Raw genomic sequence first — 25833 nt, forward strand, 5'->3', positions numbered from 1 at the left:
TTTCAAGATGGAGGGGGCCAATTACAAGGATCTGAGAGCTGTCCCCAGTGGGCAGACAATTCGTAGGAAAATGGGGTATTCGTCCTACAGCTGCAAGGAAATGAAGTCTGCCAACAACCAATGAACTTGGAAGGGCTCCTCCAGCCCGAGATGAGAACTGCTCCCACCCCAAAAACCTGATCAGGTAATGAGCAGAGAATACAGTCAGGCCATGCATCAACAGAAACTGTAAAATCATGTGCTTCTATTCCTTAAAGCTGCTGAGTTTGCGGCAATTCCTCACGCAGCAACAGTAAGCTAACACTGGTCACAGTGCCTGGCATCGCTTTCATCAACACCGCATCAGCCAAGGTTCAAGCACAGAGCTCGTCTCACCGAAGAAGCCAGGAAATGTAGACCAGCTTGTTTTTAGGGGGAAAAGGGAATGAGCTGGTGAGCACGTAGCAGTGTCTTTGCCACTGTTACCTATTTCAGCCAAAGGTAACCAAGCCACATTCCCAAGGGCTTTTAGACATCCTGATATTCACTTAGCATTTGTTCTGATTTACTCATTTCATTTTCTCACACGAACGATAAATGGAATAACTCTAATATGGGATCACTGAGAACAATGTCAATCACATTCTGCTTCTAGGCCTGGCTTTCATCTGAATATATTAGCTGAGCTTCAACAAGTTATTTCACTGTTCTGCTTCATTTCTGTTGCCACGAACTAAGGACAAAAACAGCAGATGGATAATCCAAATCATACATACAAGGACAAAACTGAGTCCTTCGCTGAACACCTGGGAGGGAGAGCGTGGGTACAGCTTTAACAGGGGTGGAAATTAAAACTCCTCCCTCCTGTGCTGATTCAGTGATGCTATCAATGCCCTCTGATAGCCTCAACGGGAAAATTAATCTGACTCACACTTGGGTTCACTATTTTCTCTGCCTTTCCCTCAAGAAATCTTGTAAAAATAAATTTAGTATGTAAGAGTATAATTTGATAGTGCTCTTTTGCTAATTATATCGCGAACATGCTCCCTGAGATTTTAGCCACATCATTTTTTAAAAAATTCTAACATCTATGTTCTCTCTCCAGCCAAGGTTTGTCTTGAGTTCCAGGCACATATGTTCAGCTATCTAAGCAACATTTTAACCTAGTTCTATCCAAGTGTTTAAAACCCAACAACATGTCAAAATTGTACTCACCACATTTCAACTCAAACCCACAATACTTTACTACCAAACTCTGTATTCACTGTCTTACAGTACCATATCCATTCTGCTCCCCAAAACAGAAACTTGGGTCACACAGTTTATCACCAAGTCCTGTCTTCTGTTTCAAATCTATCTTCTGCTCCACATTCCAGCTGGACTTCACTGGCCCAGGCTGCTTTATTTCTTACCTAGGAAATTAGAATGGCTTTTTAGTTGAGTTCTCTGATTCCATTCTATCAGATTATCCACCACACAATGTCAGAGTGATCTTTACAATAAATAAACCTTATTAGCTTCTGCTTAAAATCATTCAGTGGCTCCGTTTTGCATTCAGGTGAAAGTCCGAACTTTTTAGAATGTTTATAATGACCCTTATGATCTGTCCCCTTTATTCACTTCTATTTTAACCTCTTGCTAAACTTCAAGGGATAATTCTTAACCAGCTTTACAGGAATTCTCGCAGTTTCCTGAGCGAGGTATGCTCCTGTGTACCTGTGAGTGATTTCTGATAGTGTTTCCTTTACCTGAAACAGCTTTACTTACCTGGTTAACCTTCTTAAATAATACTTGTCATTAAAGAGTCAGTTCAAATATTACTTTTTCTTCCAAGACTTCTCTAACTTTCTTGGATGAAGCCAGGTAACTTCAGAAATTTCGTGACTGTGAGCCTCTACCTTGGACACTTTCTCGATTATGTTGTTATTGCCAGTTCTTAAATGTCTCCTACAGCTGCTGGAAGTTATTTGTTTGAATTTCTGTACCCCTAGAGGATAGTCTAGTACTTGAAACACAGGGGACACTGAAAAAAAGTATTCTATGAATGACTAAATGCAAGAAATGTAAGAAGGAAGTTAATTTGAGAGGAAATTATAGGGCAGAATTCAAAAGTCATAGTGGATGTTTGAGAAAAAGAATTGTGGGGGTTTATTCTACTTTATAGTAAATAAATGTTTCCTTCTTCATAGATTCCCCAGCGAAATTATGTAATTCTGTATTGAGTAATGATCAAAATGTAAAATTATTATATTGCTTTAAAAACACAGAAATTGTAACTTATAAAAGTCATAGGCTAAGAGGTGAATGAATCTTTTGAAATTTCATGTAATTTCTATTTGAACTAATTCATAAGGTGGGAAGTAAGAAACAGGTAATTTCTTATCATTTAATAGAACAAAATATTTTGAGCACATATTTCAGGATAAATTATCAGCATCTTTCTTCTAAAATTCCTTTAAAAAGTGAAATAAGTAATCTAATTCTTCAAGAGGGACCTTTTTCTCTCTTGTACATTTAATTATATGCAAGAAGATACGGTAAATTATTGTCAGTTCCAGTTAAATTTTTAAATAGCCTTTTGTGGGAAGACAGAGTAAGCTTGTATTTCAATTCTGAAAATTGATACACTGAAGGCAGGTTATAATAGTAAAGCTTTGTCTGAAGTTCATATTTCTGTCAAATTACCCTCTATAACCTAGTCCCCAAAACAAACCATAGAGAAAAACAAAATAGGTGTCCCAAGGTTGAGGCAATAATGCTTTGCACTTGAATCCATTTGCCTGAAAGTTACAGTTCAGATAGTCCTAGGATTCATCATACAGCTAATTAGAGAGACTCTGTGTGTACTTGTATATATGTGTTTGTGCATAAATGCCTTATTTTTGCATATGAATAATCCATAAAGTTACACTTATCATTTCAGTGAGTTCTTTAAATGTGCATCCTGTCTGCCGAATTAAATTTAGCTCTTTCCTTTTTCCCATCTATATTTAGAATTTGAGCTGCAGAGAAGTGAAATCTGACTCAAGAATTAACCAATTAAATATTCATATTCTCAATCTGAACTCCATTTGAATCAGTTCAATATATCAGAATTGGGAGAAGCTTGAGAAACCCTCGGTGGCTTTTATTATTGTTTTAGGCCTTTAACTTTACATAAGCTCTGGATTTTCATCTTCAGTTTGAATACAACGGGCAGTTTAGCCCCATGACGTGCCATGTGAAACGCCATGTGTGTTTTCCTTCCCTGCGCTTCATTTTCCTGCATTCCTAGTATATGATGAATCCTGTTCTCTGTTTACAGGTATGTGGACTATTTCGGGTCAAGTCCAAGCATTTAACATTCTAGAAAAGGCAGCTGTGTCTTAAAGGGCCTCTTGGTCATCAAAAATCTCTGCGAGTTCAGAGCCATGCAAAAATGAAAGTTACTCTCACTCAGAGTAAACTGCTTCATATTGTACTTGTTATTTATTCAAAGTTGACATTCATCTCTAATAACATTGTTAACTTTGTACTTTGCTTAAAATGAGAAAAATATGCTTTATGATTTTCCCAAACAAAAGAATGTTTAAATAATATCTATATTTTATATACGAGCATGTATGAACGAGGGTTTAATATTCATTAAAAGTATTATTTCTGTGTAGGCTAACCCAACATTATAGGGCTTTTAAAAATTATAAGTGATAAATTACTCTTCAATATGTATTGAGTTTTTCCAACTGTAAAGTGGTAGTTTTTGTTCTTTTTAATGATGCTAAGAAGTACAATATTTTGGTACATATTTTATGTTTCTTTATTTGTGTATTGTATGTCTGTAAATTGGCACTTGGAAGAAAAAATGTATCTAGATCAATAATTCTGTGATCCTCATGAAGTCTGTCTGGTAAGCTAATGAATATTAAAAATATTACCATTAGTCTTGCATAACCTCCAAGCAGAAAAAGTACCTAACCACTGAAAGGCAGAGATATTTACTTTAATAAAGTAAATGTACTTCAAAGTTACTAAATTTTTCATGTTGAAAGACTGAGCAGTTGCTAACCTAGTACATGTCTCTGGTAACACTCTTAAAAAATATGCTTATTAGGCAATGGGTATTCAATTAATACCTATGTACTCTGCACATAGAGTTCACTACATAGCTAACAGTCTGCCCACAGTGAAAATAAAGTCTATCTGGTGAGGCAAGACACATACACATGGAAATATCATTATATATGGCAGTTTATTTGAACCCAAATGTGAAAGTGTGACACATTTATTTGGCACAGAAAAAGAGAGAATAGAGCTGCATGATAAATGATATGTGTAGTGAAATTACAAAGTACAAAGGAAGGTAGAGTAAAAGGATATTTTCATCATTGTCAACAGGAGTAAATTGTTACATTTTGCATCTTCAAATAGCTCTGCTTGAGAAATGCATATCCATTTTGGTGCTAAATCATAGGGTATTTTAACACTAAGGTGAGAAGCATTTTACCTTCGTTGTGATTCACCAAGCATTGCTATTTCTCATTCCTTTATCTTACCTTTAAAAGGGAGATAATAATACCTACATCACTGAATTGTTTCAGAAATAATGAGGTAATATGTTGAAAATTTCTAGTACAATGCCTGGTAATGGCTATGATTCAATAATGATGACTTTTATTATTATTTTGTGTATAATTTTGAAAACAGAGTAAATCTGAGTACGATTTCTTAAATTTTTATTAGCATTTCAAGCTAAAACACATTACTGTTTGGATGCAAGCATAGATTATTCACATGATTCTGGCATTTAAAATTGTTTTTTCTTTTCTTACTATTTCTTTTATTGAACTAAAGTCAGTTTACAGTGTTGCACCAATTTCTGGTGTGCAGTGTTTCAGTCATCCATATACATACATATTATCCTTTTCACATTATTTTTCACTATAGGTTGCTACAAGATACTGAATGTAGTTCCCTGAGCTATACAGTATAAACTTGTTGTTTATCTATTTTACATATAATAGTATCTGCAAATCTTGAACTCTCAATTTATCCCTTCCCACCCTCTTTGCCCCTGTTAACCATAAGTTTGTTCTATGTCTGTGAGTTTGTTTCTGTTTTTCAGTGAGTTCATTTGTGTCTTTTTTTTTTTTTTTAAAGATTCCACATATAAGTGATATCACGTGGTATTTTTCTTTCCCTTTCTGGCTTACTTCACTTAGTATAATGATCTCCAGGTCTATCCATATTGCTGCAAATGGCATTATTTTATTCTTTTTTATGGTTAAGTAGTATTCCAATGTATAAATGTATCACAACTTCTTTATCCACTCATCTGTCATTGGACATTTAGGTTGTTTCCATGTCTTGGCTGTTGTAGTATTGCTATGAACACTGGGGTTCATGTGTCTTTTCAAATTAGAGTTCCCTCTGAATATATGACCAGGAGTGGGATCGCTGGATCATATGGAAGTCTATTTTTAATTTTTTAAGGAATCTCCATACTGTTTTCCATAATGGCTGTACCAAACTACATTCCCACCAATAGTGTAGGAGGGTTCCCTTTTCTCCACACCCTTTCCAGCATTTATTGTTTGTGTTCTACTATAGAGCTCCAGCAATAAAAACAGTGTGGTACTGGCACAAAAACAGGCATATGGATCAATGGGAACAGAATAGAGAGCCCAGAAATAAACCTACACACTTACAATCAATTAATCGTCAGCAAAGAAGGCAAGAAGATAATAATGAAGAAAAGACAGACTCTAGCATATTTTTATTTCATCTAAGACTTTGCTTGTATATATTTATATGTGTTCAAACTAATACGAAATTATGAGTGACCAATATAAATTCATATACATATGTATACATGCACATATGTGTATATAAAAGATGTATATGTACTTACACATACAGATATACTTAATCAATTATTCCTTTCCTTCAATAGTGAAGCAGTAAGTCTGTTTTAAAATCAGTTACCTGTATTCAAGCTTATTTACAAAAATTCATTTTCAATGAGCAAGTTCTCTACCTTAATTTTAGCATAATTTCTTATCTCATGATGTTAATAAAAACAAGGGAAACACTTTTATTTGTATTCATAATAATTTAGAGAAATAAAGGTGGATAACATGTATCATTTAAAATGTGCTAAACATTCTTATTTTATATATATAATGATTCTGTAACTCAAAATATTTTACATAGTTAAACACTCTAGGCACTAAGGGCCACTGCAGGCCTGTAGTCTATTCCTGGGGTGAGAATCTTAAGGAGCAGTTATCAGCGTACTGAATGAGTAGCAGAAACAATGCTGCCTATAGTTATAACAGGTGCTGGCTTATCCTCTAAGTATGAAGAATCAGCGCTAACATATGATTTTTACTTATTTATTTATTTTTACTGCATAAATCTTCTTGTGCAGATTTCACTCCTTAAAAATAGTATGCATTGTAAATAGTGCTGCTATGAACACTGAGGTGCATGTATCTTTTCAAATTAGAGTTTCTGTCTTTTCTGGATATATGCCCAGAAGTTGGATTGCTGGATCATGTGGTAACTCTGTTTTTAGTTTTTTAAGAGACAATTTATAATAGCCAAAACATGGAAGCAATTTAATGTCCACTGACAGATGAATGGATACAGAAGATGTGGTATATGTATACACATACAATGGAATGTTACTCAGCCATAAAAAAGAATGAAATAAAGCCATTTGCAGCAACATAGATGGACCTAGAGATCTTCGTACTAAGTAAAGTCAGACAGAGAAAGACAGATATATTATCACTTATATGTAGAATCTGAAAAAAGTGATATGAATGAACTTATTAACAAAACAGAAATAGACCACATGCAGACATAGAAAACAAACTTAATGATTACCAAAGGCGAAAGGGGAGAGGGATAAATTAGGAATTTGGGATTAACAGATACACACTACTATATATAAAATAGATAAACAACAAGGACCTCCTGTATAGCACAGGGAACTGTATTCAGTATCTTGTAATAACCTATAAGGGAAAAGTATCTGAAATATCTATATAAATATATATATATATAACTGAATCACTTTGCTTTTCACCTGAAACGTTATGTATCAACTATACTGCAACAAAAAGTAGTATGCATTACTTTTGTCATAAAAATTGTAGCTAATGGCTCTAAATATTACATATTTAAAAACTCATTTAAGTAATATTTTATAACTGTGTTAAATGTTTATGATGAAACATAAAATTAAAAATTGGATCTATACTCTAGTTAATGGTATGCAAATTTAAGCAAAGAAAAATCATATACTTTTTGTCTTTTCTTCCCCCCAAAATACCACTAAATTCCTTCCAGTTTTCTCCATAGTCACTGCCATACCTTTTTCCAAGGCTTCCCTGGATAATTGCAATATTCTCTTCACCAGTATGTCTGGTCATTTCTTTTCTCACTTTATTCCCAAATGATCTTTGAAAAATGCATATTATATTACTCTCTTAAATAAATCCCTTTAATAGTTTTCCACTGCCCCTAAATTATGTTCAAGTTTTCAGCAGAGCCTACAAAATCTTCCATCGTCCAAGTCCCACCTACCTCTCTAAAAATCCATCAACTAGCCTTCCCTTTACTCTTTATGCAACAATGATATTGGACTTTGTTCTATTTTTCTAGCCAGAGAGTCAATATAGAATAATACTGTCTTTCTCAAATATTCTTGATCCGAAAAAGTAAAATTAGATTTTACATTACAACCAATTCACACTTACACACATATTTTACTGAAACAAAAAGTTTGCCAAACATCCGTCTTTCCTAGCTATGATATACTCTAATATGTTTTATCATTTTCCCTATTGTATTAACCAAAACAAATATTCTGGGCAGTAGATTCATTAAATTGATTTCATGACCGTATAAATGGATCAGGGCCAACAATTTGGAAAATGTTGATTTAGTAGTTAAAAGTTCATTCTCTACAGCATGAAGGGGCCCAGTAGGCAGTTTAAGTAAGTGGAGGAAGTCATTCCATATGACACAATGGAGTAGGCACACCAGGAGCAAAACAGAGACGTAAGCCAACACACACACACACACACACACACACGGCTGTGCTGATTTGCAGTCCTTGCCTAACATTAGATTCCCATTCTATAGACTCACATAGTTGCCTATATTTGCTTTTTATGCCACTGTAGCTGTAACTGATTTATTTTCTTTGGTATCCTTAGTTCTAAGCACAATGCAGATGGTACTCCTGAATGAAATACAACAGAATGGAGGGAAACATACCCATAGTAGTGTCATAGCATGAGCCTATGTTGTGCCTACCAGAGAGGTCCAATAGAGCTCATCTCTTTTGAAAGACTGCCTGGCAACAAACAACGTAAACTGGCAAAGAAGAGACTTAAGAACACTGGGTCAAGCTGGGAGTGAGGGGGATACTTCAGAGTACAATGCACATGAGGATGACTACCACGGCTACCAGTATCATCACCAGAACTCTTACCCTCTGGCCCTGTCTTTGGGGATTTATACTTCATCTTAAAAGAAGAATCTAGAATCCCAGCCATCTTACCAAAATCTCTGGGAGACTGAAAATGCAAGTCAGCATGAGTGGATTCAGCAAAGTTGGTGCCAGGAACTTTGGCAGCAATGGGAGGCAAAGCTGTCCGCTGTATAGTGATGCTGTATCACCGTCAGCAATTGACAGCCCCAGAGCAGGCTCAATGGCAATAATGAAAAGGTGGGGAGGAATGGAGTGTCTCTAAAGCAGCTGTTGCAGCGAGATCAGAGCAGGAACCATTGATCCCCTTAGGGGCTCCCTCCTGGTGACCCAAGTCCTGAACTTGGAAATATTTGTGAGACCTCCTGAATAGTCTCAAAGGTAAGCTGGAGAGGCTTTGGGAATTGAAATTGGTCTAAAATTCTAGGAGATGCGTGTGAGAGAAGAGCAGAATAAATTCAGTTTAGAGGCAGATTGAGATCTGAGTTTTATATTGTAAACATGCTAATAGCAGTTAGCGAGTTAAAATTATGGGTAATTCTTTGTTATTTTTTCTGAAAATTTTGTAAATATTTCCAAAGTGAAAAAGTATTTTAAAAAGGATGGTAGTAACAACATTAGTCAAAGTTGTTTGAGTAACTCATGTATGTTAACAAATTTGATGGTATATGTGGAACTATATATATATATATATATATATACACACACATATAATTAGCTACATATTATATATTTCACACATCTGTTAGAGTTCAAGATATGTAACTATATAACTAAGCCTAAAGAGTGGCTCCAATCACTTCATAAAAGAGATGCTTGAAACTTGTAATTTCCCCAGATTGTGCCATAAAAGTAGAAATCAGGTGAGGATTAGAATCATCAGCTCCCATATAACTATTACTTAGCTCCCAAGGATCTTTCAAATTAAGTAGAAAAAGAAAATGACATTCTCAACAGGGAGAGGCTAGTATGGTTTTTTTCTGTTATAATGAGAGGCTGAAACTAATTGTTGAGCTGGTTGGGAACAGAAAGTAAATGTTAGAAAAATAGCAGCTAAAATAACAGAGTATATAGTAACCTTTACTTTCCCTCCCCTAAAGAAATTATTCAAGTGTGTTTTATAATTATCTTGATTTTTCACTTTCTCTAAAATTATTACTTAACAATGGGCAAAACCTCCTGGCATCATTTTATGCAGCACTAAATGTTAGAGAAATTTGTCTGTAGGGCGGACGCCTAGGGGAGATGAAGCAGATAATGTCCAGAGAGGTGTCAGACTAGCTTAGCAAATGTTTCCCCAGTTAAAACGGAATTAAAGTGCTTATTTACCTCAGTGAAGTTAAGCCATAAATCTAGTAATAGCAATTTTGTGAATTGTGAAAATGGTGTCCAATTTTGAAAAAGAAAAATAGTGCTTTAACAAATCCTCTTGCCTCCATTCTTACTACAGAAGACGTGGGTATGCTCTCATTTGTGCCAACAGAAAATGTCCATTACAAGAGCAAAAAAATGCCTGGAATGTAAATTCAATATCAAAAGTTTATTCTGATCCTGGGATTTGAATATTAGTGATGGATAATATTGACAAGGGTGGAAATAGAATTTGAAAATGGTCATAATTCTCTTTTCTTTGTGTGTGTGTTTGTGTAGCTACAGTTATCTACAATGGTTATCTATTTCATAAATAGATAAAAAAAACTCTCAGAGGAAATGTGAAACAAATGATACACCAATAAATCTGGCTTCAATAATTTCAGCCTGGAATATGCAGTAATGATCATTTCTGTGGATGGATGTGATACGTTTCCCAACAAACAGCCTCCAAACCTGCGCAGCCAACTATTGGAAAATCACTGTTCTGCTCCAGAAGACATCAGCCATTCGTTCCTGCTTATGGGTCACTGTGCCATTCCTTTGGGGTAGGCAGCTCAGTAATGCTGAATATACTCATTGACTTCAGCTCTTTAAATTCTGTTTGTTGTAAGCTCATCACACTTCCAGCTGACTCTGAAAAATGGCAGCTCTGCTTGGGGTTGGTAGTGGGACGGAAGGGTGCTTAAGCACTTCTAAACTGCAAAGAGTGTTCTACAGCATGCTCCAGTGTGGCACACAATCTGGGTGTAATTGGACTTTTTGGATTGCTTGGCCCAAAATACAACTGAGCGATACACAAGAGAATATATATTTTTAACACTGTAGTGGCTGGCAGCCATTGGAAAATCAAGAATTGCTTTGGCATATTAAAATAATTTTAATAGCATATTAATTATGTTGTCTTCTATATTCAAGTGCATTAGCACTTACACATATATTTCTCATCAACCTTATTTTGTTGGCATTTTTTTGGCATTTTATTATTTTTATTTTGAGATAAGAAAATCAATTAACAGAGAGGCTAAATGATTTGCCCAAGATTGTGCAGCCAGTGAGCAGGAGACAAAGCTTCGGATCAGAGCTTCCCACTCAGGAGCATGACTCTAAGCTTAGTCTCTGGTCTTTGGGACCAAAGGACAGAGGGGCTCAGTTTTAGAACTTTTGGCTGTAAGGATGCTTTGAATCCATTTTATCTCAGGTAGGTTGACTTATCCAATTCCAGTGTTGTCATAGCCGTCTGGCTGTTTGTACATTATGGCAAACATATCAAGCATAGTGGTTGTTGAAGGAATGGCATTTTGGAATAGCAGAATATAGTAAAATATGTGAAAAATTTAAAAAATTTAAAATCATGATTAAAACTGCTCCATTTCATATAATGGCCTCGAGACTTGAGACAAATCTTTTCCTTTTTTTCCTGAGATTCATGGATGGATGGTTGCTCAGTGTTTCAAAGCACACACCTACCAGCATCTCTTTCACAGAGAAACAAGGCATGCCTTTTTTTCTTTAAAAGTGCGGATCTAAGGCCACTTCTGGAACATTTACCCCACCTTCCTAGACAAAGCAGCCTTGCACTATCCAGCTTACCATATTCTCCATTTTTACCACGAGTAAAGAATTACTTCTGGAAGGCAGGTGTGTTTCTTAGGTCTCTGTTGCTTCACTTTCAAGGTATAAAATAGCTGAGGCTATTTTTTGTGCATTCCTGTCTTCCCTAGACATTACGGCTATGCTGAATTACTTCGAAAGTGGTCTTTCATTTCCAAACCCCAAAGAATTTTAACAGCTAACTTTTACTCTCTCTACCTACATATTTATCTAAGTTTTATTCTATTTCCACATATCTGCAGGCTTTTAAGATTCTGGAACTATAATGTCTCTCTCCTTGCTCTTGCTTACTCAGAAATGTGAATCTTTTGAGTTCCAGCTCAAAGGCTCTCTCCCTTCTTGAAGAAATATCTAGTTTGAAGTAAATATCCCCATCTCTCAGGTACCAATAGATCAGAAAAATTAAACAACTCCAGAAACTGGTCACTGAGAAAATAGAGATGGTGGTGCTCCAGCCACCTGTAGAGCTGGAGGTAGGTCCAGCTGACGTCACTGCTCATTCTCAGCCTGGCCTCTCAGCTCCCTGGTCAGAGACTGGGGGCAGAGGAGAACTTCCTTGGCCCAGGCATCTTGGAGTCCTGTCTCATCATCACATCTGCCATCCCTCAGGAAGATGACGCTCAGCCTATCCCTACCCCTACCCACCATAGCCCACTTGGCCCTACTCCCTAAAAGCCACATGACCTCGGAGAAAAAACTCAAAAAATGAAATAAAATAAATGCCTGGGCCTTTCTGCCTCTGGGCTGCTCCCCTACCTGACCACCAGAAAGCCAGAAGCCAGAATATAAAGTCACGAATCTGGACATGCTGGATGAATGAGAAGTTGATGAAAAGAAAGTAGGCGGAAATGCACACTGAAAACAGCATTAAGACGGAAGGAGGTGGTGTAGAATATATTATGTGAGCATTGGAATGTTTACCATAGCACTAGTGGAAAGTACATTTTGGCCTGGTTTACTAAGCTTCAGGGAGGTTCATAATTCAGTCGAAATGTATGGGGGCAGAAGGCAGCCAAGGAGAGTCTAAATGGTAAGAAATGGTCTACAGATTAAAAATTGACTGAATAATTCATACGTTTTAGGATCATCTATGTGATTTACTATGAGATGTTAATGGCGTTAACAATTAACAAAGTAATTTACTGATGTGATGTTCAGACTTATTTTCCATTTCCGTGGATTCCTACTTCAATTATTTTTAGTTAAAGAAGATAAAATACAAACTGCTGTAATTAATATTGGGTATACATTTCCTCTAATACATTTGCATTTTACATCCTCATCTTTATAATAACAGCAATTCAGATTCAATCAACATTTCTGTGTGCACCACTGCATTCAATGCATTTAGTCTTAACCCAAAGTTTAAAAAAATGATATTTTTATAATGAGCTATATAAATGGCTGACTTAGAAAATTTATTCATTTGCAATCAGACTTGTGGATATTAACTGCTGTCTTTATATGTGTACGTATATAAACAAACACAAGAAGAAATGATAGGAGAAATCACTGTCTAAGCAGACTTTATATTTAGATATATTCTAGATCTACTACATTATGCTCTTGCAAAATAGCTAAGACCAACTCCATGGCCCATCATCATCCGACTCCTGCCTCTGGTTTCAACTCCCCTCATAAGCTCTTCCCTTTATTGCCACCTTCAGTACCACAGCTGGCCTGTCCTTTCCAAGAGGACAGCATGCCTGTCCAATACCATGTACTTTCTGTTCTTTTGTCAGGAGAGGTTCCCCTGCTTTTCAGCTGGTTCTTTCCTTGATTATTGTTTCTAAAGCAGGTTCCTCTGGCTGTTCTTTAAACAGCATCCCTTTTATTTCCTTCTTGACACTTACTACAGGTTGTATTGATTTCCATTTCTTGTTCAACTATATATTGTGTTTTCCCAATTAGAATATAAGTTCTTCAAACACAGTCACCAGGTATGTCTTGTTCACTTTGTGTTTAATATAGGCCAAAGTGCTTAGAATTTTTTTTTTAAATTAAGGAATGAAAGGGCACACATTTCACAATTATCATTCTCCTTGTCCTGTATTCTCGGAAACATGACTAGAGATTTCCCAAACACTTCAAGTTCTAGGCATGAATTATACACACATAAAATCATAAGGCTATAAACCAAGCCATCTTAGTTCCTTTTATCTTGGATCCCTGATTTGCATTTAAACTATATAATATTTTTAGAGTATTTCAGATTTTATAATAAATATCTTAAAACCATCAGAAATATTATTGCTAATATCTATACTTATGATTAATAAGGTTGTGTTGAATTGGCTGCTTTAAAAATTGTGGAAATCTGTAAGATACACCATAAAACTAAAAAGCATACTATAAAAACATTTATGGTATGTGTAATTATACAAAAACACCTACATACAAGCATAGGGAAAGAATTTAGAAGGAAATGCGCAAAATGTTGAAGGTGTTTACCCAGGGGTAATAGGAATAATGGGCAATTTTCATTTTCTTTTTTATATTTTTCAATATTTTCCATCTCCATAAAATATGAATGCATTGTTTTTTATGTGAGAAAACAAATATCCAGAAAACCACTGAACAGTTGGGAAAATAAATTGCCTTTAAGCACAAGACAAAACTGCAGAGAGTGGACTGACTAATTTCTTTCATAACTATTTATTTAGAGTTTTATATCTTCCTGGGACTGCTGCAGAATGTGTCAGGTTTTCAGAAAGAAATGAATCTAGTTTCTATCCTTAACGATGCAAGTCATTGTTTACAATTAACTGTAATTTAAGATGGAATGTTGTAAATTATCACGAAGAATATGAGATACAGAGGTGGGAAAGTCCTTTCCTGGGATGTGATTAGAGTTTTCATGGGAATGGCCACCAAGACAAGCAAGAATCTTGACTATGAGAGGAAGACTGTTCAGATCAAGGGACTAACATGCACAAAGGTGGCCAGGCAGGAAGAGACAGAGTATTTCAGTAAGGGGAACGAGGGAAACAGGACATACTGGAAAAAAAAAAAAAAAAAAAAAAAGAGAGAGAGAGAGTTCAACTAATGAAAAACACAGGAAGATTCATGGGCCCAACTTATGGAGTCAACAGAAGAGTGGTCAGGAGAGTGAAACGGGGGCCACTCTGAATTTTGATTTGGCAGAGGAGGACCAGCTGGGCAGGGCATTAGATGAGTTGGGAAGATAATGTATGTAGTTTTAAACAAGCTGGGATTGAAATCACTGGAGTGGCTGACATCTTCTATAGTGTCAATTTAGAGTAAGGACTGAGGCTTTACATAAATAACATGGGTATTTTAATAGCCAAATAGAATGGGGAAAAGGAAACCAAGTAGGAGGCTCCTATGAAAGTTCATGCTACTGAGGGTCAGATGTGGCTTCATGGCAGTTGAATTGAAAGGGAACAGAAAGGTGTCAGGGACATTTGGATTGCTGTTTTGTCTTTCTGTTTTGAAACCAAATTAAGATTAGCTAGTGTAAGTAGTGTTATTTTATTCAGGCCAGAGATTTCCAAACCTGGGTCTATGTCACAATCACTTATATATCTGTCTAATAATTTAATATACATGATATACATTAATTGAGTGAATGAATAAATTAATGCTTAATGTATGCCTTGAATCATTATGACCAACTGCCTTTTCATTTATATTAACTTGTGATATTAGAGGATAAAAAATTACATTAGGCCGTATAATGTATAATTAATACATTTTTGTGTGTGATTTTAACATTCGTAAGGAAAGAATGCCTTTTAATTCATCAGTAGCTGGAAATATTGAAAATGTACTTACTGAATTTATACAATTCTAGTTCTTAATGGCACTGATCTGGTAACTGGCCCTTTCCATTCCTTATGCTGGCAAAGTGACTTTTTACTAGCAATTATGGAAAGAGGCATTATATATCCATAATGTCATTGTCAATACAATTCATTGTTGAATCAAATTTACCTCTCTTCATATTTTCCCAATTTTCACTTGGCCTTAGGTATTTTCATTGTATAAGATGCAAAAACATAATGACTCTTTGTCTTTCTAAATAAAGATACTAACCACAAAATGAGCTTTTTTTTTTTTCCAGTTCTTTTCACCACTGTAAGTCACTGAATCCCCTTTTCATGCCTTCCTGCTGAATTTTTAAATCAATGTTTACTTAAAGGAGAACAAAAGCAATGACCTCCCCAAAAGATGTTCCCACAACCCAACTGTTAATTACTTTTTTCAGAATGAATCAGGAAAAATATTTCTTTGAAATTAATTAGAAAGACTGTGCCAATGGTTAATAAAGATTCATCAAGTTCAACATTTGTACATGTTTCCATAAGCATAATCATTCCTAAAACACATCAGTGTAGAGAAACTGTCAGATGGCTGATTCTAAAATCAGAAATATTAAATTTGCATGTGTTTATTTTTCACTACAACATAAACACACTTTGATATGTAATTAGTACTGGCTAGAATCAGATTTCTCCACATTTGCTACCCCAGTATCTGATTTCAATTTTTTTCCTTTCATACTCATTAATATACTAGTATGCTTTAAGGACATGCTTACTATTACTGTTTTATTCTGCTCCCAAAGTTATATATCATATGTTTTAATATCACAGAATTGCTATTGAATTCTTAGGAGAAGAGCTTTGAAATTGGCAAACAGAGCCTTAAAAACACCAACTTCAAATTCGAGCTACCTGGAATTACCACTGGGAAATACATGTAGGGGACAAGGTTTCAGTGTCCCGAACTCCTTGCCTTTTTCCCTTCACTCTGCTACCTAGAGAAGTTCAGTTAGGTAAAGAGCTTTATGTAGTTGCCTCTGGAGTTTCACCCCACCCAGGTTCCCTGTAGCTCATGACACTTCTGACTTCTTATCTCCTCTCTCTCATCTGTTCATCCAATTTAACCTATGAGCTGTTTGTTAGAGATTGTTTCTCAGCCAGTTTTACATTATAAATGAGGAAACTATGTAGCTTACTTCAGTCTATATACCATGGTGGGATTAAGATTTGAATTTAGGGCTATGACATATCAAACTGAGTATTTCAATACATTATGTTTCCATTTTCTTCACCTTCACCAATTAAAATTCAAATCAATTCATATAATACCTCTTCCAAAAAGTCTTCTTTGATCGTTCCAATTGGAAATTCTCTCTCCACTATGATACTTTGGTTGTAATTACCTTATAGCCCTAAACTTTCATTATTACTATGTATGTGGGTTTATATAACCTCTAGCTAGAAGTTCCTCATGATCAAGAACCATGTCTTCGCCACTTCTGTATTCCTCCCTCCAAGAGTCTAAGATACACAGGTGCTTAATAAGTACATGTTTAGTGAATCTAAGGTAACCTTGCAATTAGCATTTTCCTGAGAAGCTTTTTCTACTTGAACTTAGTGGGATAAGATACAGACTTGTTTCCTTTAGGAAACATTTGACAGATATTTAAAAATTTTAATCTTTGTTTATTATTCCATTTTTCCTTCTTCTATAGTTAGCCACTGATGGTTTAAACAAAACAGCATGGTTAAGAAACTCTAATATTAAAGAAAGATATTAAAACTTCATATCAAATTTTTATTTTTTAAATAATTTCTGACAATGTACTTTGAATAGCATAGTTGCAATATATTCATATGGCCATTGCAGTGGTAAATTAGTATATTTCAATCCAACTCTTAAAGAAATCATCATATATGTGATATTATATTTGTCTTTAATATATGTATTCTTTATAAATAAATAACATGTTATATGCAAATAACATATAAAACACCCATATAAATATATAAATAAATATATATATATATATAAAACTTAATCCTAATTTTGTAGAGGTGAACTAGGTTTCAATCTCTGCTTTTAGCATTTTAATCCAGAAACTTACTTCTGTACTACAGATAAAATTTTTCAATATAAAAATTTTCTAAATGAGAATATGATAAATATAATGATGTGACATAGTAAACAGCAGTTGGTTGCATCTTAATACATGTCACTGAATGAGGTTCTCATTTAAAAAATAATGCATAAGCATGTTCAAATTAAATAGCTCTACAGAAAATATGTGAATTTAGTTCAATTAAAAAAGATGATGACATAACAAGAATTTACCAACCTAAGTGTTACTTCTTTCCATGCATGACAACTATGACCTTGGTACATCTACACATGCTGCTCATGAAGATCTATCCAAGATCATTAAAACAGTACTGGAACCAACCAGGAGAAGACAATATGAGCCATTAATATGGTGTTAATGGGAAGGGTGCTTTACAGGGAAGGAAGAACAAATGTAATTGAACCACTACTCTTGGAAATGCCCTTCTGTCCAAAGAAACAAGCAGTCAGTGAAGGAGGGACAGGGGTGGTGGTAGAGGAGGTGGTGGGAGGACGGGGGTAGCTGGGTTGGTGGAGGAGGTTGGGAGGTAGGCAGGGGATAGGGAAGAAGAGTAGAGAGAAGACATGGTGGAAGTTGGGGTACAGAAGTTCCTAGGAAGGGGAGATTATGGTGAGAAGGGAGATTATGGGAGAAGAGTGGACTATTGTGAAAAAAGAACTTACAGAAATCCATATGGAGGAGGTGGTGGGATATTTAGAAGGTATTAAAAACTATAAAAATTAGATAGCAGTGCTTATTCTTTAATAGATACATTAGGCATTGTATTCTAAACATTTTTAAATATTATCTTTGAAGTAAACATCATGTTAATGAAATCATTCTTGAACTGGTTAAGATGTAACAGCACTGATTTGTACTACCATTTGATCTTTTAAAAGTGATTTTTCCCCATATTCTATGTGCCCTTAATCATGCTGTATCCTTTAAAAGATGAAAAACACAAATGATTTTTAAATGCAAATACTTTTTGCAATTGGAAAATGGAAAGTGTTTAGACATTTTAGTCCAGATTTTGGGTTTATAAGATATATTACATATTAGATGTAGAAATGAATAAATTAATACTTTTACTTATTTATTTTTAATGCAGGTACTGGGAATTGAACCCAGGACCTCATGCATGCTAAGCATGCGCTCTACCATTGAGCTATACCCTCCCCCCTAATATTTTTGCTTTTATTTAATGGTTTTGACTTTAATAACCAATTAATAATTATAACTTGTAATACATAATCCTGAAATATATAGTATAGCTATTTTTATATTCTGATTATTGCCTTACTGAAAATAGCAATTTTATAAGTCATTTTTTACTCCTAACCAGGAAGCAGAATATTGGATATTCTTGTGTTTTATCTTGGTGTTGCACAGGACAGAAGCACAGTTTGGTATTTTTTTGGATTAGGTTTGCCAGATTTAGCAAATAAAAAATGGGACACTCAGTTAATTTTAAACTACAGATAAACCTATGAATTTTTTTAGTGTAAGTATATTCTAAATAGTTCACAGGGCAGGCCTTTACTAAAAAAAAAATCCATTGTTTATCTGAAATTCAAATGTATCTTGGTGCCCTGTATTTTATGTGGAAACTATTTCGGGTAAGTTAGTTAATCTGCATTTCATGGTGCCTTCACCAGAGAGCAGTGAAATTTTCTGCTAATTGGTTAAAAGCACAATTATATTTTTCCTATAAATATGGAAAAAATAAGTGAAAAGGGGAATTTTTTTAGGAATTTCAACAAAAAAAAATTAATGTTCAGGAGCCCTCAACCTTGTGACTTCACATTGAGCATTCCAAGATACTTGTATCTTCTCACAAGTCACATACTCAGAGTTTAGAAACCTAGATTCTATGTTTTGAAGGTGGATGCTCAAACATACATTCCATTAAGTCATTTTTGGAGTATTTTAATTAAAAATAATAGTAGATAGCATTTACTGAACGTTATCTATGAAACTAAGTACTTTAGATTACATTAACTAATTTAAGCCTCTTAAAAATCTTATGTGTTAGGTACTATAATTTTACCCCTCATTTTTGGTCAAGAAAACCCAGGGCCAGGGGAATTGATGAACTTGTCAATAATCATACAGCTAGTAAGAGGGAGAGCTGGAACGTGAACTTAGACTGTCTGATTTAACTTAATTTTTTTCTCTTTAACCCTACTCTATTCCACACCTCTGAGCCTTGAGATAAAAATCTCAGACATTTCATGAGATTTGTCAATGAAAAATGGACATGAAAGCCACCCCTGGCTTTCATTTAAAATTAATTATAGGGATCTGCTTATCAGGACAGGAAGAGGAGTAGAGAGGAGGTAACCACAGAGCTGGGCCAACAGACAGGTGAAGCTCAGCACTTCTTGTTCTTCATCCTACGTGTTTCCTGACCTGTGAAAGCAAGTAAGAAACTCCAGAGATCACAAAGGGACCTCTGTTCATCTTATGCTGTGGGTCTGAAATACGGCCTGTGAAGCTGTGGTCAAAAGCACAAAGTGCTACATAAGGTCATCTCACTTGACATTCGCTGGTTAAACCAAGAGTCAGCACACTGCTCATCTCCTTTCAGTTCCTTCTAGACTAGACTGACTTCCTGCCCCAGGCAGTGGCCAGCTCAGACAGCTCCTGGGAGAGTGCCTTTCCTCTGCCTGCTTCACTGTAAAGCCAAGTTACAGATCCACCAGAGAAAATGGCAAAATACCCTTCCTACACACATGAGACAGCAGGAAGTATATGAATTATTTCATGTAGCTTGGCTACTTTATGAAAAACTTAACTATTTCTCTTGATGGATCTTGGTCAAAAGTAACATGAACCCATAAAACAAAGCCTTTGTCTAAGACAAGAATACATATTATCAGATAAACTCTAATTTCTGATTTAGCCCTATCTTAGTTAGACTTGAGATGAAACTGTCCAACAGCTTACTGAACAACGCGAAACATGCAGAATTGTCTGCTTTGTGGCATTCAGAACAAGAACTAAGCTTTCTATTTGTATTCAAGTAAAATACAACAATTTTTTACTAAAAATTGCTTTATTTTCATATGCGTTGGTGGTATCTGCACATGACTATTTATAAATTTCAAGTAACAAATTGAAAGTAGTGACTCTTTCAATTCCTTTTCTCAAAAAAGTAATTTATTTCTGTAGTACACCCTATAATTACTCCTGCCTGTTTAAATTGCTGAGTATATAGAATGATTATTTACAATTAAAAAGTGGGAGAACAAATATGGATGTTATCACAGAACTTTTTTATTCAGTATTTCCCACAGGTTCATGAAGAATATAGAAGAAAAGGAAAAATATGAAAATTAGTTGAGAATGTCAGAAGATTAATTTTCACAGAAGCCTTCTTTTAAGAAGATGGAAGTTCAGTATCCTTAGAAGACTTTAGAAAAGTAGTTTCCTTTGCTCATACAGCACCATCCAATATGATTATTGAGAACATATATCAACAACCATTTATAAACATAATATTCTACTTTAAGAATCAGGATATCCAAATACTCTATGGCTTAAAATAAACTTGAAAATTATAACTAATTTAAACAAACAGCTTCAAATAATGTATTTATTTGTCTGCACACCTTTTATATATCAGATATTGCCTAGATGCTATATATGTCATATCTGATCAGAACAAGTTCCAGGTGGACACTCTTCCAGATTATCTCCATTTTTATATGTGGGAAAACTTAGGTTCATTAAGTTGAGAACTTGCTCAAGGCCATTTGATACAAGTGCCTTAAATGGAATTTAAAACAAAGACCTGTCTCATTTCAAGCACCTTCTAGAAGGATTATTATTATCAAAAATATGAGTTGAACATACAATTAAAAAATTAATTTGCATTCAGGAAAGTTGGGAAAAGCACAAGCTTATAAATGGTCTCTCCAAAACTCAATGGTATACTTTTAAAAAATCTTTAAAATTTTAAAGAAAATATCCTCATTATTGAAACAAGGGAAGAGTACAGTCTCATATAACATACTTGGAAGACAATCCTCCAGGTTCCATGCAATCTGGATAACCTGGGAAGAGACCCCCCAGAGTTGATGCATAATCTTTTTCCTTGAAGGGGTAATTAAAAGAAAAAAAAACCCTAGAACTTTTACTAATATAGCTTAATGTAAGTGTCAGAGGATGGGTACAATATGGGAAAGCTGGGCTCTATTTAGAGCTTTTTCACTATGGCTGGTCAGTAGACCAAAGCTACAGCCAGGGAGCTGGGAGAAAAGGGTGCACAGATATCTCATCAGTGGCTTTGCTTTCTTGTAGGGGCCCAGTTTATTTCTACTGCTGAAGGAAGCTTCTGACCTAAAAAAGTTAGGCATGACCAGAGGGAGGGAGGGAGTAAGGATAGAAGGAAGGAAGGAAGGAAGGGAGGGAGGGAGGGAGGGAGGAAGGCAGGAAGGGAAGGAAAGAAGGAACTGATTTTACCAGCAGCTATAGCACCCATATCAAAAAAAGCTGTCCTCTCCTCGACTTTTCTTCAGTGACTGGCTTACCCTAGACAAGAAAGGACGCCTGAGGGGCACCCTCACAATTGAGAAAGGACATGTTCCACCTTTAAGGCCCTTAAAAAAGTCTCCAACAAACACAGAAGAAAACCATGTGGAGACTGACTTCCCAAATGGCAGATGCTCATGGCCTGGGCATTGACTGTTCCTTCCCTCCTCAGACACTTGAATAGCTAACTAGATAATATTTGAGAGCTAGTCTTCCTGCTCAAGTATTGGGAGAAGAAATACAACATTGTCCAGGTATGTAGAAGGAGTTAACTGAAGCAGAATTTATCCACATTATTCTGAAGTCAACTGCAAGTCTAACGGGGATTAACATCCAAATTTAGCCCCAAAGTAAAGAAAATACAGCCACAGGAAAACTGCTGACAAGCATATTTTGGAAGAATATTTTCTTAGGAAAATGGAAGAAAATCTTATTTTGTGTTCTCAAACTATATATATGTATGTATGTATTGTATATGCATTTATATATGCATATATACATATTTTATATATATACACACAGTTACATGCGGAGAGAGAGAGATTTAGAGGGAGAGAATAAATATCTGGTTTGAAAAAGAGGGATAAAAAACAGCCTCAAGCTTCTTCTCAAAGTATTATTTGCAACAACACAATTTCCACAGATATTTGAGGAAAAGAGCTCTCATGTTTCATCCAAACAATTGAAATTCTATGTAGCACTCTTAGTGTGTGGGTTTGCCTGTTGCATGGATCACTTTAGTTGACTGGGGTACAAATTCCAGAGCCACTCTATTATCTCCAACAACCTCAAACCAGAGTCTTCCCTGAACTCTTAAAAATGTAGGATTCACTAAAACCGATGCAGAAATACCAGTTAAGCCAACTTATATTATTTTCAGTCAAACCCAAATATTCTCCAGGAATGATGCCACAGTCCCCAAAACTATTTTTTTTTAATTCCTGGATGGAAATGTGGACTCTTTATTGATTTATGCTTATTTATGAGAGAAATGAGACTGTGGGACTCTTCATTGAGTACCAGACAAACCTAGGGCAAATTTAGAAAGTTTACCTTATTCTTTTCCACAACAACTATTAAAAAAAAGAAAGAAAGACACTGGCATCCACATAATGTTGAGTACAGAACCCAGAAATGCAAGGAAGGAGATTAGAACTGTCATAGAAGCTGGAACTCCCAGGGAATCCCCAAACATGCAGTATGTTGAGAGTTACTCTTTGTGATGTCTTTGAGAGACGTGGAACTGTACCAGTGCAGAAGTGCTGGCAGAGAATGCTCCCGGAAATTAATGTGATCCACAGGATAATGTGTGCAGAATGATCCTCTAGTCTTAAAAATGGTGGATAAGGGCTAAGACGGGCTAAGAGCAACTTCCATAGTGGAAGCTGAGGAATGCTGCTGTGGGTCAAAGTTGGGAAGTGGGGGAGTCACAGGGGCATGAAATGGGGGTTGCTGCTGCCCAGATGATCCAGGCCTTAAGTCACTGCAATACCCCATCTCCAAAGGGGACCTGGACAGGGGCAAAGGAGGGAGGCAGAGGAACAAAGAACTGGAGGACTCCCCTCCTGGTATAGGGAATGATCTTCCAGAAGAAGAAAGTGGGAAAATTTCCCAATACTCAGAGTCACTCAACTAATGATCATGCCTACGGAGAATTCCATGCATACAAAAGGGCTGAGTTGTATGTGTCTGAATTGTTTTGGGGGAATCATCCTTGAAGCATGTCCAGTTGCGTTACATATATGGGCATTTGTCTTTGCTAAGTGAAAGTTTGCCCACTTCCATAATGCTTGAAGAAAGACGATGGGGGAATTAAGTATTTTTCGCAGGAAAATATTTTTATCCTGCCAATAATCAGGATTACCTTCTAAGAAGGATTAGTGCCATTTATCAAATTTATGTTTATTCTCTTTTTTAGTGAAACAAATGTCAGCTACTTGAATACGCAGCTAGAATATAAAATCTGTAAAGTGCTGGCTACATCTGTGTATTTGCTAATGGAACAAGTAGGAATTTTCAAGCCACAAACTCAGATGTGCAAATAAATATGTAACTACCATTTTTTTAACTTAAATTTTTACTTTGAGCTATTGCTATACTTGGTGGCAGAAAACTTAATTTTTTCAAGTCCAGGTAGACGTAGCCATTCCAAAAATACCATCAATCATTTCAGGCTCAAATTCACTTAATTCCAGATTTCACTTTCCCTGCATCTTCTCTCTAGGGGAACATTCCAGGTACATACATGCCATCATGACATGGGACAGGCATCAGCTTTGTGCCTGCCATCCTCTATCATAGTGGTGTATCCACTGAGCTATAACTTATCCTTTCTGGCCCTTTGGAATGGTCTTCATGCTCACTTCTGCCAGGAGTCTTACGGTTCCCACGCTACAGGGTGGGCATCTGCATCCACGTCTGCCCAGGCTGACCACAAACCCTTTCTCGTGGCACTCCAGGGTCATGGAGACCTGATGGTGCCTCTTCAGGCCCTCTCTGCCCAAGACATGCCTCTATGATCCACCACTTCTTTCGAACCTTACCGTGGCAACAGACACTTCCTTGAGAATGCTATTTTCAAAATTCAGTTGAGAAGAGAAGAGTGTCTATTTTCAGAATCACCAACATTTATTGGGAGTTTCTTTCACATCCTCTCCCCTCAAATTCACTTCAGGAATGGGAGAAAGATGACAGAATCCCTGTCTCAGGAATGTGCCCCAACCGGAATCCTCTTCACTTGTCAGTTACTCCTGCAATGGCCCAGAGTCAATAAGCTTCAGATGTCTCAACTGCATAGTTTTGTTTTCATGGAGAGAAAGCCATGAGATTAAAATAGGGAGCAGATTTAATTTAGAGCACAAAAATACACTAATTACTATATCAAAATACTATTCCATGTCCTGCAACTATTTCTCAACTCAGTGTCTCTGCAGTGTTACTGAGATAGGTTCCAGAGACTTCTGATTCCTTTGCTTTGCCTTTTTTTGCTGTATTTTTCTTGTTTTCTTTTCTTCCCTCTCTCGCTCAATCTTTCTTTCTTCATGAAGAGAATTATTTGCAATTTGAATTGTACATTATAACATTCCAGTTTGTGAAAGATATTATCTCTTTACAACTTCCGCTTTACATAATAAAATGTCTCTGCTAGAGATTCCTTATCTGTTTTATGCTCCTTCTCAGTGGTAAATTGTAGTATGGTACATGAATGATATATTTATTGATTGAGTGATTGATTGATTGATTCATTCTTTTATCCAGCCACTCTTTCAATAAATGTTTGTTAAATGGTGGGTATTATTATTGGCACTAAGGATGTGGTATGAACTTGACAGGATCCCTGACTTTGGTGCTAATGGCCTTTGTTGGTGGTAGGTTGGAGGTGGAAGCAATGAGAAACACATGTAATAAATTAGATAATTTAATTTGTGTAAAGTAAAAATAGGTTCTATGAAATAATAAAACAGGGTACTATGAGGGCTTATGTCAGGAGAAAACTTTCCTTGAAGAAGTGACTTTGTAACTCATATCCAAAGAGTAGACTTTGTTACATGTGCATTCTCAAAATTTAAGAATAACTTTTTAAAGGTTGGAAATAGAATGTGAAACAACTAAATCTGGGAAAAAAATTTTTTTTGTTAAAAATAGAAGACGGAAAAAGAGAAAGGTAAAACAATAGTTGGGCACTAGGGAAGATATTTACACAAGTCAGTGACAATCCGATCTACATTTTTTGAGGATCACTCAGGTTGAAGTGCAGAGCACAGAGGGTAGGTATACAAGAATGCACATTGTGATGAGAGCTGGGGGGACTCTGAGATGAGAGTAGCTGTGTACCAAGCTGATGTCAGGGAAGACAAAGAGAATCGGCAGTGGTGAGATGGACTAAGTAGAGCAGCATTATGAAGGGTGAGGGAGAGGAAGGTGTCAAGGTGGACTACCAAGAACTGTCTTGTAGGCAATTTACTGA

The 25833-nt window shown here is 35.8% G+C and overlaps 1 long non-coding RNA gene and 1 other non-coding gene across 2 annotated transcripts; one reads left to right on the top strand and one right to left on the bottom strand.

Annotated features, from left to right (window-relative positions):
* Positions 1-3088: 3088 nt before the first annotated feature.
* LOC116665345 lies at positions 3089-15635 on the top strand. Its single transcript, XR_004321919.1, has 3 exons — positions 3089-3283; positions 8184-8839; positions 10109-15635. It is a non-coding gene; the product is annotated as an uncharacterized LOC116665345 (long non-coding RNA).
* A 2801-nt stretch (positions 15636-18436) lies between these two features.
* Positions 18437-18508, bottom strand: TRNAA-AGC. The gene has a single exon. It is a non-coding gene; the product is annotated as a tRNA-Ala (tRNA).
* Positions 18509-25833: the final 7325 nt, after the last annotated feature.

This window comes from Camelus ferus, chromosome 8, assembly GCF_009834535.1.
Source record: "Camelus ferus isolate YT-003-E chromosome 8, BCGSAC_Cfer_1.0, whole genome shotgun sequence".
In the NCBI taxonomy this organism is placed as follows: domain Eukaryota; kingdom Metazoa; phylum Chordata; class Mammalia; order Artiodactyla; family Camelidae; genus Camelus; species Camelus ferus.